An 18,081-nucleotide genomic window follows, 5' to 3' on the forward strand; every position below is an offset into this window, starting at 1 on the left:
TAACAGGAATATATTCACTTGAAATATGCTAGATGTTCCTCAAATGTCATCACAACAGACTGTTAGGCAGATAGTTACAAAATCATGCCTGATTCTGACCTTCGAAAGTCTAAAGCAACATTGGTAGAACTGCATACTTCAATAGATGGAGAAGGCTAAAACTAGGCATGCTGGAGTCAATGAGAAGCATATCAGAATCCCCTACGTGGCACCATTAATGAAAAACAAAACAAAACAAAACATTTTAAAACACAGGGATTGCTGGTAGCCACAGACAGCCTCAATGAAACTCATTTCACCACATCTATGGAAACCTTACTATTGATGTTCAAATGGGTCTGTATTGTACTTCATGCATAAAAAGATGACCTTCACAGGAGGTTTGAAAGGTTTCATCTTTCAGGCAGCTAGGGACCAAATGGGTGAGTAGGCTATGGGAGGGACAGCAGCGATGTTTCTTTTGGCTTGGCCCAATGTAGATTCAGCATGTGTCACAAAGAGTCTTAGACTCTAAAGGCTCATGCAAAGACACGTCTGCTGTTTCAACCCAAAGGCTGTAGCAATAGCTGAGCACCATTTATACAGATGCTTTGGAAGAAGAATCTGTCCCACACACTTCCACATATCTGAAGCTTGCAAAGTCTTTTCTTTCACTAACTCTCAGTTCAAAATATCAGCACTTACCTTACAAAATACCTTGTAATGACTTTCCTTTCTGGCTTCCTACTGCTTCCCCAGATACTCCGTGTTCACTGAGCAGACTCTGCCCTGTACTGTGCTCCTTTTGTCTCTTTGCGACTTCATACTCTTCCAGGCTGCTGCCTCCGCCTCAAGCAGTCAACCCCTTTCCACATTTCCCTAGTGCATCCAATGACCTCATTCCCCCTCCTTCACCTCCTCATTTTCTTCCTTCAGTTTTCTTTATCTTCCCTTTCTACCTCTCACCATTGCTTGAGAACAGCCCACTGCCACTCCTTTCCCCTTACCAGGCCAGTATTACTAAAGAAATTAAGCTAAGAAAAATCAAACATTTCCCAGCAAACCTTTTTTGCTTTTTTCTGTTTTCACACTTTTTTTTTTCTCTGCAGAGATATACCCATGATGACAGTGGCTTTACTTACTGTGTGATTTGTGCTGATTAGATTTAGATTGTAAGATGTCAGGGATAGAGGCCCTGCATTGCCTTTTATCTGTGAAATGCCAGGCATGTAAGTGTGTGTTATAAATGAAATAATAATAAGACAATAATGAAGACAACAGTTGTATCTTTGTCATATCCTCTGACTTGGAAATGCTATGAAAGGTTTTGAACAGGATTGTGTGAAAGGGTAAGTTTATCTTTCCACTTCTGTGTAGCCTGCGTCCCTGAGGAAGTGCTCAATACTAATGAAAAGCTGAATAGTTTCTCTAAAACCTTAGGGATCTTCTATCAGCCATGCCGCATACACCCCTATTTTTTAAGTCATCTTACTATTTTTATATCATTCCCTATTCTCTATTTTACTTTCAACTTCCACTGTATAAATTACAGTGTTCAAGTATTATCCTCTGTGATGAGAAACCTATATAACATATATTTTATGTATAGAAAGAAAAATATATAAGGAGTACATGAGAGATTACAGATATATCTGATTCTTAGCTGTGACAGTAATTCAAGTGAATTGTAAAAGGTGTAGGTTTTGGTGGATCATTAATGATTTCTAAGCAGCATCTTTAGTACTGTGCTATTGGAACATCGATTCCTGCACAGTTACTTTGGTACCTAACAAAATCCTCATACAAACTTGGGCCCAGAATGATAAACCTGATCTTGCGGACACCTTTAAGATACTATCAAAACACTGGCAAACAATCCAGTAACCCAATCTGCTCTGGAAAAAAAGTATGTAAGAGGAGCCCCAATACCTGTTAAAAAAGCAAGTGAAATGAACATCTTTGAGAGAAGCCTGGTAAACTTGAATCAGATATCCCAACATACTTATTTTATGTTTGTTCTTTTCATTATTTAAGACTTAGAAGAAGAGAAATAGTCAAGGCAATCAAAGTAGGAGCCCAGTTTTTAAAATGAAAGCTTTATATCTGATCTGAGGCCTGCAGAAATTGTTCTTGCTTTGTGAGAGCTCATTTTGCAGCTCATTTACAGCTGTGCAAGAGATCACAATTGCATAATTTGCCCTGGATTGTGAGTGCACTGGATCACCACACAAAGATGCAGTGAGACCACTACTAAATTATTTCCTCCTGCAAACACACAATATGCAGTGTTTGTACCTGGCAATCCCTGCAAGCCTGGCAAGGCCCGGAGATCAGTACACCTATCCCAATTCCCAGCAATGCTCCTTGGAGCAGGTGTGCCAAGTCTATGGCTTAGAAAGCCTCTTCACACCTGCACCTCTTAACTAATGACCCTTTTTGTTTTCTCCTTTTTTGATCTCCTGAGTGTGAGAGAGGATGCTGAGGCAGCAGACAGGCAGGTGTGGCAATCCCAAGGAGAGCAAAGGAAGGACAGGTGCCTGGGTATGTGCCTGCCAACAAACCATTGATTTAGTCCTTTATCTTTTTGCAGGTGACTTCTTGGGGGACTAACAAAAACATTTGCATTTTTAGAAGCTTGTGATTTCACTGGAGCCTTGCATGTTTCTGTGTAGGTAGGAACAACCACGAAACCTTTGAGCTAATTCAGTTAATCCTTGCATTTATTTAAACCTGATTCTGTTTTCTCAAGTACTCGCAGCAAGTCAGTACAGCATGATGTCCATGGGTGCCAGTACAAGTACTCTCAGCTGAGAACACTGTTATTTGGATCAGGAGCACTGTGAAGGAGCAGAAGAAGGCTGCCCAAAGGGACCCAAGAGCTCTCAAATCCCAGAACTGGTCAGTCAAGCAAGCATTTGAGGCAGACAAATACAGCTTGTTTCATTTATTGCATACAAACAATCTTCTTCTGAATTTAGCTTTTCTTCTGCTTATAAGCCTTGTGTAAACTGATCCTAAATTGTGGGTGTGTTTTCAGTATTCAAGAGTAATATTGAGCAGTAGAAATAAACAGTCTTCCTCTTGTGTGTCACCCATAAATTCCTGAATGTCATTATTTGTTCATTATTCTGTCTGGGAGCCATGTAAAAATCTTTGCTTTTAGTAAGGGAGCTAAAATATTTCACACAGAATACTGAGGCAGAGGACACGATCAACAGTGTGCAACAAATACTTCCATTTGCACAAATACCTGTATTTTTACTGAGAAAACCCATTTTACAAATAGGAATAAGGACAAAAAATCTCTATAGCTAATAGCAATAAGAAAGCTGCTAATGTGGTTTGGCTGGAAAATGTTCTGCATTCAAATGGATGTTTGTGTTCACAAATTTATTGTTGTGTGATTAATGTATAAGATCCTATGGGCAGAATAAGTCATATTTGAAATAATCTGAATGGATTCAGTTTAAAGTCATTTGCCAATAACTTGTAATCAGCATATAGTCTTTAACGATGATATTGCTGAACTTTGCCCATAAACCAATAAGCAGTTTAAGACCTACTTATATTTCATAAATTAAACATTATCTGGATAAATACATGTCAGTGCAGAAGCATTTGTGCCTCGTATCTTTTCCTTGGTTTAAATGGGTTCATCCAATATCAGCTAGGTAGTGAACTTTGAAGCAGAGTCCACTGTAATAATAGTAAAGTTTAATGATGCATAGCTTTGTGAGACTGACAAATTCCCAGCCAAAGTATTGATTCCTGGAGAATTTATGAAGCACAGGCTCTATTCTATGTCATTATGGTCCATTTTTGGCTGAAAGAATCATGTAAAATAGATTTTTAAATGAGTGGTAATAGCCAGACATAAAGAAGGTATTGATGTGTGTCATGAAGGGTGAAATAGCATGCCAGGTAAAGGCATATAACAAATTGAAAACAACAGTGCTGAAACTCCTACAAATGTAAATTTGTTTTTAGTTTTAATCAAACCTTTGTTTCAGTAAGTACAAATTTTGCCACAGAACTGAAAAAAAAAAACCCTACTCTTTTAAAAAATGTAATTATTTACAGTTTGATTTCATGCTTCACTTTGGAATGTGTCTATAAAATGCATATCTCACTTACAGACATGTTAATCAATATGAATTGTGTACTACATTACAATAAAACTACATCTGAGATTATTAGGGAAAAATCAAATGCACATAGTTCTGCTTACTCGAGCAATATGTGAAAATTAATAGCTTGAACCTCTGCAGAACTGGCTAGTAGGAGACAGGACACTTTTTTTTTTTTTTTTAAGTAAGGAGAGTTTCAATAATACTATCTGAGGTATTTTTCGATAAAGTAGAACCAAATTACTGCACAGACAACACTTGAAACAGGAATAAAATGAGAACACAGAAACTGATAAAAAGATGGGGAAAGAGAATTGTTGATTGGATTACTGGGGCTTTACAGAAAAGTAACACTGCATTTTAATTGCATTCTAACAACCTCTTTTTGATCTAAAAAGAGGTCACCTAGGTCTAACAATGCAAGGGACCTTCGTAGTCCAGACGTAAATATATCTCCCACACACCCAGAAGTGCCCTGAGAATTAGCTAAATCCTCCTCAGAGCAGCTGCTTTTCAACAATTCAGGAGTTTATCAGACCTAAAAAAAAAAAAAAAAAAAAAGTAGCTGGCAGGAAAAAAGGCTGACAGTCTCAATAGGCTCTTCTGTGGCCTAGTGGGGCTGAAGAACTCTTCAAGGCCTTAGTCAACACCGAACAGAGGGCTCTGAACTGGCACACTCATCTGCACCACAAACAAGCAGTAAAGCCCGGAGAGAGGTCATTCTTTGCATAAATGGTTTTCCCAGGCAGAACGCAGGCGGATTCAAAGCAAGGAGGATGAATCCAGGTGCAAGGTTAGAACAGAAGGACTTTCAGGCTCAGAGAAACAGGGAAAAAATAAAGTTCCCACCTGTAATATAATCTAATAGTAGCACTATCTGCTTCTCTGTTCCAGTTCAAATCCCTCTCTGTTTTGTTCTTCTGTATGTTCGTTAGGGTTTATAAAAGCAGTCATCATGTATCAAATGCAGCATGTTTGTCTGAGGTCTAAATTTCCAGCTCCTGTTTTTACAATAGTTTCAAGAATCAGTTTGAGTGCACTGTAAGCATGTATGATAGTGATTTCACAGTCTTATTTTTTGTTATATTTGTTATTCATTTTAAAATTAAGTTTTCACAGGCCATCTCGTCTTAATTTGTACCTCTTTGCCAATTACCAGTGTAAGACAGGCTTTTAAAGTTGCTGTAATATAACTTTCATGTGTTAATGTGCAAACGTATAGTATACCTAAGTGTACATAATTATGGTACCTGACTGCAGCGAATCAACTTTACTAAAACAAACTGTCCTTTTATCAACTACATTAACTGCTGAAAAGGGTAAAATAAGTCTATTTAATGGCATATTAGATTCAGTAAATAAGCTATTCCACAATTACTAGCTCACTTGATGACAGGCGTCCAAAGAACCACCTTTGATCACTGTCAAGGCCCCACAAAATCATATGAACTATGATAAATACCTATAATTAACAGCATGAAGTTATTTCTGACCTACAGCAAAGGGATGACATCATATACAGCAGAATTTTCAGGCTGTTTGCTTACTGATCTGTGTGGTTCGTTTGTGCTTTAAGTTTTCTGGACTGATTTTCTAAACTTCATGCGTGCGTCTACATGTACAAAAAGAAATCTGTAGCATAGTCTTAATTTTCTCGTATAATTACTGCAATTTGCACATGCAATTCTGCTACCTTTGCAATGTTACCGTCCAGTTTTACACCTAACTGGTCCCAGGAAAAACAACTGAACGCTCAAATTAAATGCACAGTACTGAGCTAGTTGTATATTCCTAGATCTTTGTTGTCAGCATAGGTCTACAACATGTTTTGTATTACAACAGAGAAATACTGTAGCTGGCAAAATCAAAACCTATTCCATGTTCCTCACATGCCCCAAGTTTCACTAAGAAAATGCTGTGGGACCTTATCCTTCCCAGACTAAGCTAACTCGGATACAACAGTTCAAGCAAGCAGACAGTTCATACACATCAATAGTCTGTGTATGTAAAACTTCATGTCACTTATTTGTGTGTATGGGCTTCCAGTTATTTTTATGCAAACCCAGCTTCACTGGAGTTATCATAGATTCATATTTCTGTAAATAATATCAAGGTCCATATAATTTTAAATCACACTGTAATGCATTAAAAACTACTTTCCTGGTCCTTGATATATATATATATATAGAGAGAGAGGGGGTTACAGACTGAAAAGTACATACAGCTAGAATCAGAACATCCTAAAGAAAAATTACAGCCTCTCTGAACATCAGCTGATGGCCCAGCACAGGGTGCATTGGAAAATCCTCCTGACTGTGTATGTAGCAAGTAGAGCACTAATTTCAGCAAGAGAAGCAGTCAGAAAAAAAGGCATGGTTTCAAGGCATCAGTAAAAAGAAACGGCTATTTAAAGATGCCAGTGTTGAAAACAAAAAATATTTAAATATTTCTTTGTCTTTGTAAAGCTGTCACTTTAAAACAGCATCTCACTGTTAACCTAGGAAATGTCCCTCCAAGTTTCCATCACTCTATATTTCACACCTGGCCTTAAATGAGCAGCGCCCTGAGTCACTGCACCAGAACATCAATCTTTCACTTCCACTTCGTGCTCAGCCAGACTTTGGGGCTGGACCGATGCAGTGCAACCTTGAAACCCTCTACCCTTCACCACGGTCTTGTCACTCAGTAGCACCAAGGCAGCACAATGGGGCCTGAACATGCTCGCTCCTTGTTGTTACAGCTGGTGTTGCAAACGCAAGGCCTGAATAAAGGGTGGCTGGCTGGGAACTCCTTCCTACAAAACAAATTTTGTTGAGTATGTTGGGTCACTGATTTCATTCATGTTGTATTAGGTTTAGGAGAGAACAAAAATGACCTTCACTGAACAGAGCTGCTTTTAGCTGCAGCTACAAATCAAGGCCACTGAGCAAAGGTATAATTCCTAGAGCTGCCAAAGAGGGGAATGCTGTGCATCTCCCAGGCAAATACAGCCTTTTTTAAAGAAAGATTTCTTTCCATCCAGATTCAGAATTGCACAATATTAGCTTCAGTAGAACAGTATTATGTAGTGTTCTCTTTGATATATGTTTACTTCACATTATTTGAAACTACTTTTGTGGAAATAATGTAAAATAATGTTTCCCAATGGATAAACTGTTACTGTCATGAATGGATATAAGCACACTGCTTTCTGAAGGAAGAGCAGGTCACAGCTTACCTAGCACGATTCATCACAGAGGTTAAAGAGAATGATTGCTTTCTTCATGACCAGCTTTGCCCTGTTATTTGTCATATATACTGCTCTCACCAAACTGGAATGCAAGATCTAGATGCTGCTATAATGAGATCTTCTCTGATTATATCACTGTATAAAACTATAGCCTGAGAGACAGACAGGATGTACGACACAGCACAGCTGATCCTCCAATCCTTTTACAATGTTTAAGCTATGTACAACCATAGCAAATATCTGTTAGGTGTTTTGAATGTGAAGACCTGTGTAGAATGTTCTGCATAAAGGACAGAAAAGTCGAATGTGAGACATCTAGCCCATTTTTGTTTTGCTATCGAGTCATAAAGGTACAGGCTATAAACTGCCAAAAATAAAAAAGCAATCATAACTGTAAAAGCAATAGAGTAAATATAACAAATAATATTTTATAATACCATAAATCTAGCATAAACTTAGGCTACCTACCAACTTATGTGAAACAAATTAACAAAATTAATTTGAAATTAATTTTTATATATTTTCTGAAGTGTGTTGAACTCAGGCTCTGTACTGAGTCTGAGACAGTAATTTCAGAATATACAAAGATTACTTTTTTCTTTATATTTCACTGTAAATTCTTTATATCCCTAATGTGTGGAACTGTAGCAACAATAGACAATAAACTACTGAGATTGGATATTCCAGGATATGTATATTCCTGAAAGGTACACACTCAGAGCACTGTATAAACATTCACTCAAAGCATGTGTATGTACATATGCATGCAAAGTAACACAGGTACACAATATTCTGAAATATAATATAAAATTCTTAAAAACTTTGTATTTAAAAATAAAGTCTGATCACCACCACTTTAAAGCTATTTATGTGAAAGAGAGCATTCTGTTTTCTCTGACAAGTGGAGCACTTGCACGTGCAGGGTTCTCAGTTCTGTTTCTTCATCTTTAGTTCAGTACAATCTCTAACTTTTATTTTATTTATGAAGCTATATTCCACATATACCCTTCTGCATAAAGAATACCAGCTACATTCCTTCACCGATATCTGTATCTATATGTCAATACAATAGCTTTGTAATGAATGTGTTCTAGGACGTGTATGTGTTATGGGGGCCAATTATCTTGTCAAATGGAAGACATACTGAAGAGAAAAAGAGTGCAAATTGCACTCGATAGCCTTAAAAGCAGTACTCTGCTTCTAACATCTTACACATACCGCTGGAAATGGTCCAAAATGAACTCTTCCCTGAGGTCTGCATTTTGTGCACGATAAGGAATAATCAGTCTCATGTTATATAAATGCAGGTGACAGCCTATATGCTACAATAATGCAGATATAAACCAAAGTGATGATACAAAACCCTCTATTAGATGTAGATTAATGTCACTAAACGTTATTTTCCAAAGGTCATGGTCTCCAGCATACTTCTGTGTTTGGCAAAGCTACATTATTGATAAAAAAGCTCCCACTCAAATATTATCGAAGATGTACTACACTGCTTGACTTGTATATTTTTTTTCTCAAAGATAACGTTATGTCAGTCTGTCTGCAAATCTAATGCATTAGTTTCTGTTACTAACCACTCAAATATATTTAGGCCTTAAGAAAAATATAAATAAATCTTAACAGAGCACACACTGATAAAGTTTATTAATGACTAGAACAAGCTTTTCAAATGTAACACTAAGTATATCCATTCTTAGGAAAGGATGGATTACATGAATCAAAAAATGTGCCAGACCAGTGCAAATAGCAGACTTGGTTTGCAGGGCTCCACCCACCGTCATTCCCTCTGCCATATGTTTCACACTTGTCTTTCTTTGGCCACGAACAAGGCTGTGAACATCCTTCTCCATAACACGGATCTCCCGGACAAAAGACAACAAGTGCATACCATAACACCTCCAGGTGTGAGACGGACTGAAGGCATGCCAAGCTCTCAGTTACTCACTTCCAATCAAGCAGCTGCATCTCAGTTCCCAGGGCACAGCTGCCTGAGAAGCCAGCACAGCTCTCCCACTGTTCCTGTTCCTATAAGCAATACCTGTCCCTTATCTCCACCTAGGACATTAGGTACATCCAAGATCAGGACAAGTCAGAAGGGAGGGATTTAATTCTTATCTGTTTGAAAACTACTGCAGTAATTTACCAGTGTAAGAGGCATCTTTTTGATACCTTCCTGTTCCTCATTCCTTGGAACTGTAAACTTCTCTGAAGTGGCTAAGAAGCTTCTTTTTAATTCTGTGCTCCCTGTCTCTGCTTTGTACATGACTACAATTAAGAACTATGGTCTCACATCAGCTAGATAGGAGTGCTGCTGCCTCAGTTCAAGACCAAGGTAGGCAGCCTGATATCCCACAGACTGTGAGCAGCAGGGAACTTGCAGAGTTTCATGTGAGAGGTCAGTGTATCCCTGCAAAACAGGCTTAGGAGTCTCATCAAGGAAATATTCATAGTTACTGTCAGTTATCAGTGTCACTGCAAGTTTAGTTGTTGTCAGGGCATTCAGAGTTTCTATGTGGGTGACTTCTAATTGCTGTTGCATCAGAACGAATAAACAATTCTTAAGCAAAGAACTGTGATCGCATATGGACAAATATTACTGAGTACTGATTGCAGCACTCTCCCTTGTGCATTTGTATCTATAGAAGGATTCTATTTGTTTTATATTAAACATTATCAGTAACCCCCCTTTTTGAATCTACAGGGAATAAACAGAGCATTTGAAATTACTGAAGTTTCATTACTTGTTACTTCATTACTTTCATTACTTGTGGACACCAGTAAGTCCACAAGTCTGATGTACGTTCTTCAGCAAATAACCCTGATAGGAGTAGTTCAAATTAATTATTTTAATAAACAAATTTGAACTTCAATTTGATATTTTGTGTGTGTGGCCTCTTCTTACATTGACACTAAAGAAAAAAATGAGGTTTTTGGAGCCTGACTATCTGCTGAATCTTTTACTTCTCAGCATTTATCTTAAAATTTTTCAAGGTTTTCTCTTACCATGTTAGCTAGAATAATATGTACTAAGAGGTTTAGACCTAGAAATCAAAATCAAAAGAATGTCAAACATTTTACTAAAATTTATAATTTTTGTCAATATGATGATAGAATGGGAAAGATTGGTTTAAAAACATATTGTAAAAAGTAGAAGTGAAAGTAAAGAGTTAGGAAATACCACTGTGAAACAGCAAAATGAATTCCTCTGAAGATATCTTACTCAGTTTTTTCTTTATTTGTCCCAGCCAGCTTCCTGACCAGAGCAGTTACTCTGACAGAAAAGTGAAATTCAGGCTTCTTAAGCAGTGTATTCACAACTACACTATATCTAGTATTGCGCTGGTCTCAAAACCTTTCAGTGGACTGCATTCATCTCTGCACATGGATGTATAGCTAGGGAAAACCAGATTTAATCTTGAATTCACATGCATCCATTAAAAAAAAAATCTTAAAAACTAAGCCTGACCATTTAGAGCTTTAGAACCTGATTTTAGCCATCTTTTGGAAAGGCTTTACTTTGATGATGGATGCAAAGATCCAGAAAAGCAGTTTTAAATAATTGATGGGTGTGGGATAGAGTGATATTATCCAAGAGGAAGGCTTCACAGTCTAGTTTAGGAATGAGTCAGCCCAACTGAAGCCAAACAGACTACACAAACTCCACCTTAGTGACTAAGGCTTCTTTGTAAATTCTGCTAGTGTTAAGTTTTCCACTGTAATTACATCTCTTCTTCAAATAAACAATATGATGCTCATCTAAAATAAATTGATGTGTTGTTTCATCTAGTGCATTTGGATCTGGAGTAGTCTCCTTGAGGAAGCAACTGTTGCTGCTTGACTTGAGCAGACCATATTTCTTCAATGGTGGTAAAGATGAAATGTTCTGCCTACAACATCCTGGCACAGTCTCTACTGTTAGGGTAAAAAGAAAATGCAAACCTGAAGGACAACTCCCTTTTTTTTTGCACCTATGAACAATAAAATGTATTGCTGGCTGTGATGATATTTCTTCATTCCTCACAGAGCAGCAGTACTTAATACCTCCTGACAATTACAAAAACGAGTAAGTCAGGATTGTCCTGAACTGGACTGTGCTGACATAGAGCTGAGGATAAATTTGGCCTTGATGAGTCTCTCTTTTCTCAACAGTTCACATTGTTTTTATTCAGTTTGTGTGTGTGTGTGTGTGTCTCTTTTTCTTTTTTTTGCTTAATCACACCAGGGATTATTTTGATTCCTATAAGCTGAGCCGGAGAGATCCAACAAAATGAAAATTATTTTTTGGTGTACTGACTGCTATTTGTGTGTTGCATATTGGTACTCATTCCTATACCCTCTTTCACTAAGACTATGACCCTGAACAGTCCTCCAGTGTTTCCTGTATTTCCAGCATCCCTACCGTCAACATCCATTTCCAGGGCCATTAAATCAGTCATTAAAATTTGCTCTTAGCTATATCTTACGGCACAAGCACACACTGAATACGGCCTTTGCTTAAAAGGACACAGGACACTGGAGAACTACAAGCCTACATATGATTTCTTTAACTATCTAGTTTTGATCAGGAATTTGGCCAAAAAAAATCATTGGCCACAGTTCAAAGCCACTGGTCAAAAAATACAGGCAAGTAAAGCCTTTGAGTTCTGCACAGAGTGGGTCTCATTCTCATTTCCTGTTACCGTTTCACATACTCTTGGTAAGGAAAATACAGTTAAAACATTAATTTCTTCATGGGAAATGGTAGTTCAACTTCACTTAACTTTCCTGCTTGGTATTTTTCTGGTTTTATTTGTTGTTGATGGTGGTTGTGTGTGTGTGCGTATGCACCTAATCTTTGTAATATTTCAGAAAATCTTTCCAATCCTTCTGGTCTCCTTTAGTGAGCATCTGGTTAAGTCATTCTAGGGCTCACCTGTGTTGTATTAAACTTGACATACTACAGAGTCTTGGGAAGTGGCAGCCAAAACATGAACCATCAAAACCATCACAGCAATAGCTATTTCTATTTTATGTAATTTAGAAAACATCAGAGATAATTAAAGAACAACAACAAACCTACCCCTCCCCCCCACAAAATGGCTTGTAACAGGCAGTAACTTTTCCTCCCCTCACAAGTCCAGAAAAGAAAAATCACCTTTGAAAGTCCTCTTTAGCAGCCTTTTGTGGTTACTCGAAATTATAAATCATGGACCGCCCAGCAAACATATATATGCTTCTTTTCATAATGTCTGATTCAACAATCTGTGATCTGGCAAATCTCCCACTTACTTCAATGTACTTTTACCTATGCAAAGTCCAAGTAAAGAGTGCAGAATACAGCCCATAAGCTTTAAAAGTACAATAAGTACCTTTGAGAAGGACAATCTTTCTCTCCTTATATACCCAGTGCCAAGTTGGACCTGGCACCGACAGGGTTTTTGCTATTAGCAGACAATGGGGACTAGGTTAAAAATAGTGTAGCCACGAGAAAGCAGTGATTCTGATTAAGTAAATTCCATTGAACTCTTTCTAGTAAGCATTATTCAGGTCATGAATGCTAATTTGTCCTGCAGGGGGCTGTGGGTAATTACCCAGAAAAACTATCAGCTTTATTGAGTTGCTACAAAATAGTATTACTGAATGGAATGCACTGTAAAGGGAGACAACCTTGACATATATGCCTCTAGAAGTAAGCAGTCTTTTTCTGAAGATACCATAACCTGGTCCAAAATCATAGTGACTTTGGATTAGGGTATGTTTGAGGCTGCTTTTATGTTTCTATTAAATAAAATTAACATGCAAAATTATGCATCAGAGAAGCGCCACTATGACACCTAGAGCAAATTTAGCGTTCTGCATATTTAAAGTTGTGTAGAATCAGAACCATCTTAAAAAATGAAGCAAATGTGGCACAATGGCTGCATTCCAGCAGTCATACAGAACTGCTGACATTACTAAAATCTAGATAATTTAGTCCCATATGGGAATCCATACCACAATTATATTGTCCCTGTTCCGACACAGTCCTGATTTTGCACTTCTTTAAGCCTCGCTTTTTATAATTTTAATTCCCTCCACCAGTAAAGCAATTTGCATTCACATAGCCTTCTTTGCTAAGTGAGAGTGAAGAAGAAATCTGTTACACGACCTTGGTCTTTTTTTGCAGTTGATTACAAGGAAACAAACTCTTCAGCTAAACTGTTCTCTCATCTGTTTTTAATTGATGCAGAACATTGCACTACAAACTATAGGAGAAAACTAAACAAGTAGCACAGCATGGCAGGTGACAATTCACTTTCATTTAAAGAATGAAAGCATGAGGTAAACCTTCCTGCATGGGAAGATTCAGAGCATATATACTGGAAGTTTTCCCAGATATATACGTAATACTTGTTGCTCACCTTACATATTAAACGTCAAGGAACTACAAAGCATCTCCATGGCATCTTGCAGCTCTGTAAGCAGTAGCCTGACTTGTTGGATTCCACTGTACAAACAGAGCAGAATCAATCTGTTGATTCTGACAACTCTTTGACCACCTATCTGAGATTTTGGGCATCTGGTCAGAACTAATGCTATGATCGCTCTTCTGGGTGTCCAAAGATCCATCAGGTTACTGGTAGAAGTAACACAGTCCTGTCAGAAGAGTTGGAATGTGTAGGTACGTCTAAAGGAATGGCAAGAGTAAAAACAGTAGTGTAGAAGAAGAAATTTCCTACAGCTATAAATACTGACTGTATTGGAGTCAATTAAAATAATCTTCCTTTACATTGAACTCTTAAAACAAATTGCCAGTCAGCCAGGACAACCCCCGGGTGCTATTATGCTGGGCCCTGCACAGACAGCCGGGCTCCTCGGCCAAAGGACGCACAAGCTGAGGCTGACAGTCCTGCTCAGGTTCTCTTCTGTCAGAGCTGGGACCAACTTCACTATCATTTGATAAATCTATGCCAATTAATACTCATTGATGATATGGCCCTTATCCTAAACATTTAATAGCAATAATTAATTCCAGATAAATAGCTCTTTAAGTACACTCCACATAGCAGCGATACGAATCAGGTTTTGTTTGCCACTATTTTGACAGTCTTAGGTACTGTGACAGAACAAAAACAGCATGTGAAGAGTACCATGATATTAAAGAATGTGTATATTTTTTTAATTAAAGAACTGAAAAATTATCCCTATGATTCTGCTTAATTTCTGGCAGTGCTGGACAAGGAATTTGTTAAACATGTAAGACTGTGGTGGATGTTTTTGGAAAGTTTCAATAAAAATGAAGAAACAAGCGACAATAGTTGCTTACTATTTTAATAAATGGACTGACTCTCCATTTTTTATATTTCCCCATCTCTTGTTTTCACTCTCCAATTACTTTTTTTCTTTTACATAGGCTCCAAACAAACACATTTCCCTTTACTCAACAGAAGATTAACATTCCCACAGAATCAGTGCTGTTGAGATTGGCTACTGTAATTTATTTGAAGGATTGATTTCATTTTCAAAACATTGGAACAACAATGTTTGTCAGTAAAATAAAATATTGAACATAACTTTGAGTCAGACATGATATTAATTAATAATATTTTTCAGTATCTCACTTTCCATAAAAGATATGAAGTATGAAAACAAGATTCATACATTTTGCTGGAAAAGGCTAATTTTTGTTCCGGGTACTTGAATGCTGACAGTTAAGTTTTCCATTTGTTATTCTTTCAGTTCAATTAAAAATAAACTTTATTATTGCTTTTCAAAAAGATTATATTTTCCTGGTTTAATTTGTCAAATAAACAGATTGATTCTCACAATGAACTGTTTTAAAAGTGTTCTGAAAAAAATCGCTGCCTATGAACAAAGACAACTAAATAACTGTGAATCTAAAGTGTCCTTATGTACTAAAAATTAAATACATAAAAATATTTCTCATTCTTTTTGCACCTCAACAATGACAAAGCCAAACAACAAATGCCCTAAGGTGATGTGATTATTGGTAATTCTCACTTTTCAGTGTCACCATACCCCAAAAGCAATCATATTTCAGCTGCAAGTTTTTCTGTTGTCATTGTATTTTGTTTTAAATCAATGAGATCAAAAATGCATATCCACCTCTGATTTATATTCTTCAAAATATCATATTATCTCTTGTGCTTCTTTTTAAAGAGAAAATGAATACCATATGTATTAATGACAAATCCTAGCTATGAAGAGTGGGAACAAATGTGTTTGTAAGATTACCCCCCTTTGTTTCCAGAAAGTTTTCCAATAACTCTTTTTCTCTCTTGGAGTACATGTGAAGTATACTTTCCTCTGTTTTCATCTGACACATAGGCTCTCCTAAATACAATTATTATGGCATGTTTTACTTTCACATTAATATTAATTTCCCAAACAAAGATAGTACTGCCAGAGTGCATAAAATTAATGTAACTATTAGGTCATTAGTCACTACCATGTGCTCAGTCTAAAGAGGGCAGGAAGCATTAATCTGAGTGTATTACATGGAATTGTTGTTCATCTTAAGGAAAAGGTTAAAAGAAACCTTTTATTTCAATAGGGACATTAACATAAAGAAAACATAAACACACTTAGAGCAACCCCAACAAACTCTAAAATTCTGTTTTTCTTCAGGCTGTGAAAGACTGAGAGCTATTTTTCATCATTCCTGAATGTGCTCCGTTGTAGAAAGAGCCTAACAAGGATTAAAAAGGCTGTCCTATGCATGCACTTTGCTAAATCCCTGCATGCCATTCTGGGGTGACTGTACTGTCTGAACAAGTTCTCCCTGTTTGCATGTAAGAAATAGCTGGCTCAAACAATTCATCTGATCAGTGAGGCTCAGCCAGAGAGTGTGCCAGTCCAACTATATGCAGCCTAATACTCTTCCCATGAATGACAGTTAAAAAGGGCTTTCTTGCTTGAATGGTCCTCCATAGGATGTGGAAATAGGCTCAGTTGGGGAAAGGAGGCAGGGAAGGAGGGAAACTAGTACCAAACTTCTCTCACTAGGTCCTTCTGGCTGTCTGGTTTTTACTGCAGTGCAAGCAGATAGGAGATTTACAGTAAGTTCATATAAAACTGTCAAAAAGCTACTCATTCTGCAATTGTTACAAAGCAGTCATCTGAATGGGGCAGGAGGTCAATGTATTTGCATGATGGCAATAGGACAATGAAAGAAACGTATGGGGGAGGGGATCCTTACTTCCTCTTGTGCACTCTACCCCTTCTTTCCCCCCCACACACCCTGTCACGTGCATGTTTTGTCTCAGCGATCTCCCATGAAATAGAGACAACATGGATGGAGCAGAGGAAAGGGCTGCATGGTGCTTGAGGATGGAGCAATGGCAGCAGGTGGGAGGAAAACTAACATTCTGCTGTGTTAAAACCACTCACTGCTGGGTGTTCACCGGTTCTGTTTTCGAGAACATGTGCATCGTCACCTACTTCTCATGTGTTTAATCATTTTGAAAAATCAGAATGTAAAATGCCAGAAGCTCTGCTAAGTGTTGTAACCAAAAAATAGCTTGGGTAATAATTATTCCACTAAGGCAGAGGGGAGAAAGAGAGGCATTTTTCCATTACAATTCTAAGAATTGTGGATGGAACTTCACACGACAGGTACAATAAGCATACATGTATACTGGTCCAACTGGACTGAATACATAAATCCAGATTAATTCCACCGAGCTCAATCATTATATATTAGTATATTCAGGAGACTCTAGTTATTAACATCAAGATCTGAAACTAATTGCAAACTAATTTGTTTTTACATTTCACATGAATATTTCACCTTCTAAAGGTTATGTCAGTAGGAAATAAATGAGGGAACCCTGTTTACTAAATGCCAGGTGAGACAAAGACTGTCTCAGCAAGAGTTTCCATGTATTGCCCCACCAATGAACTCATTCCTTGGCTGGAGGGACACTCATCTGTAAAAGTAAAAGTTTAACAAGTCTCCCAACCAACTGGCCTCTAACCCTTTTTCCTTTGAAAGGGTAGAGTAAGCCTGAGGATTGTCAAGTGTATACACATAAAGCAGCTTTCAAATTATTTACAGGCCAGGTAGAAAGCAGGCAGCTGTAATGGGAATTCCCCATTATTGTCTCACAGAATACATTTCTACTTTCCCACTGGAACCTCTTCTCAGTGACAAATGACTCACTCTTCATGCTCACTCAGTTCTGACCTCACCTGAACACATCAATTGCACCAAATACTGCAAAGCTTTCCTAGTTTTGTGATGTGGTAAAATTTCAGAGAGCTCAACTGTCTTCACTTAAAAGAAGAGGTGATGATGTTCCAGAGACCTGAAAGGCAAGTGACAGATGCTTTATCCAGCATGACATCCTGCCCTTGGAATCAGTGTATTGCGATTTGCCCATTTTATGAGTTATGCTACATCCTCTGTGCCTGTTTTTATAATTTGACAATTGTGCAATGTGATCCAGATATTATTTCATGACATTTCTGTAAGGGTTTCTTCTTTGCTTAGAGACTTTTTTTTCAGTCTGTCTAATGCTGAAATTTCTACTCCAGGTTTCATGTAGATGTAAAAGATACACATGAGCAAAATATTACTTATTCTTACCCTTTCAGAATCAGTGAGGCATACTGCGCCTGGCCTTTTCACAAACAGAGAGAATGACAATTCACTAGAAAAAAGTTTGCTAAATAAATTTCCATAGTTCTATTACTTCTCTTCCATTCTGCAGTCAGACTACAATCTCCCATCTACAAGACCTATGCTTCGGGAAGAAA

The 18,081-nt window shown here is 37.6% G+C and overlaps 1 protein-coding gene and 1 long non-coding RNA gene across 5 annotated transcripts in view; one reads left to right on the forward strand and one right to left on the reverse strand.

Moving 5' to 3' along the window:
- ADGRL2 (adhesion G protein-coupled receptor L2) overlaps positions 1-18,081 on the reverse strand; it is a 388,201-nt gene that overhangs the window by 264,048 nt on the left and 106,072 nt on the right. The window lies entirely within an intron of this gene.
- Positions 1,353-4,076, forward strand: LOC310903309. Of its 3 annotated transcripts, none has more exons than XR_014587450.1 (3): positions 1,353-2,477; positions 2,552-2,651; positions 2,729-4,076. It is a non-coding gene; the product is annotated as an uncharacterized lncRNA (long non-coding RNA). The 3 variants fall into 3 exon arrangements; XR_014587451.1 differs by having other exon boundaries at positions 2,570-2,651; XR_014587452.1 differs by lacking the exon at positions 1,353-2,477 and having other exon boundaries at positions 2,488-2,651.

The sequence above is a fragment of the Anser anser genome (genome assembly GCF_964211835.1).
Source record: "Anser anser genome assembly, chromosome: 8".
NCBI classification, from domain to species: Eukaryota; Metazoa; Chordata; class Aves; order Anseriformes; family Anatidae; genus Anser; species Anser anser.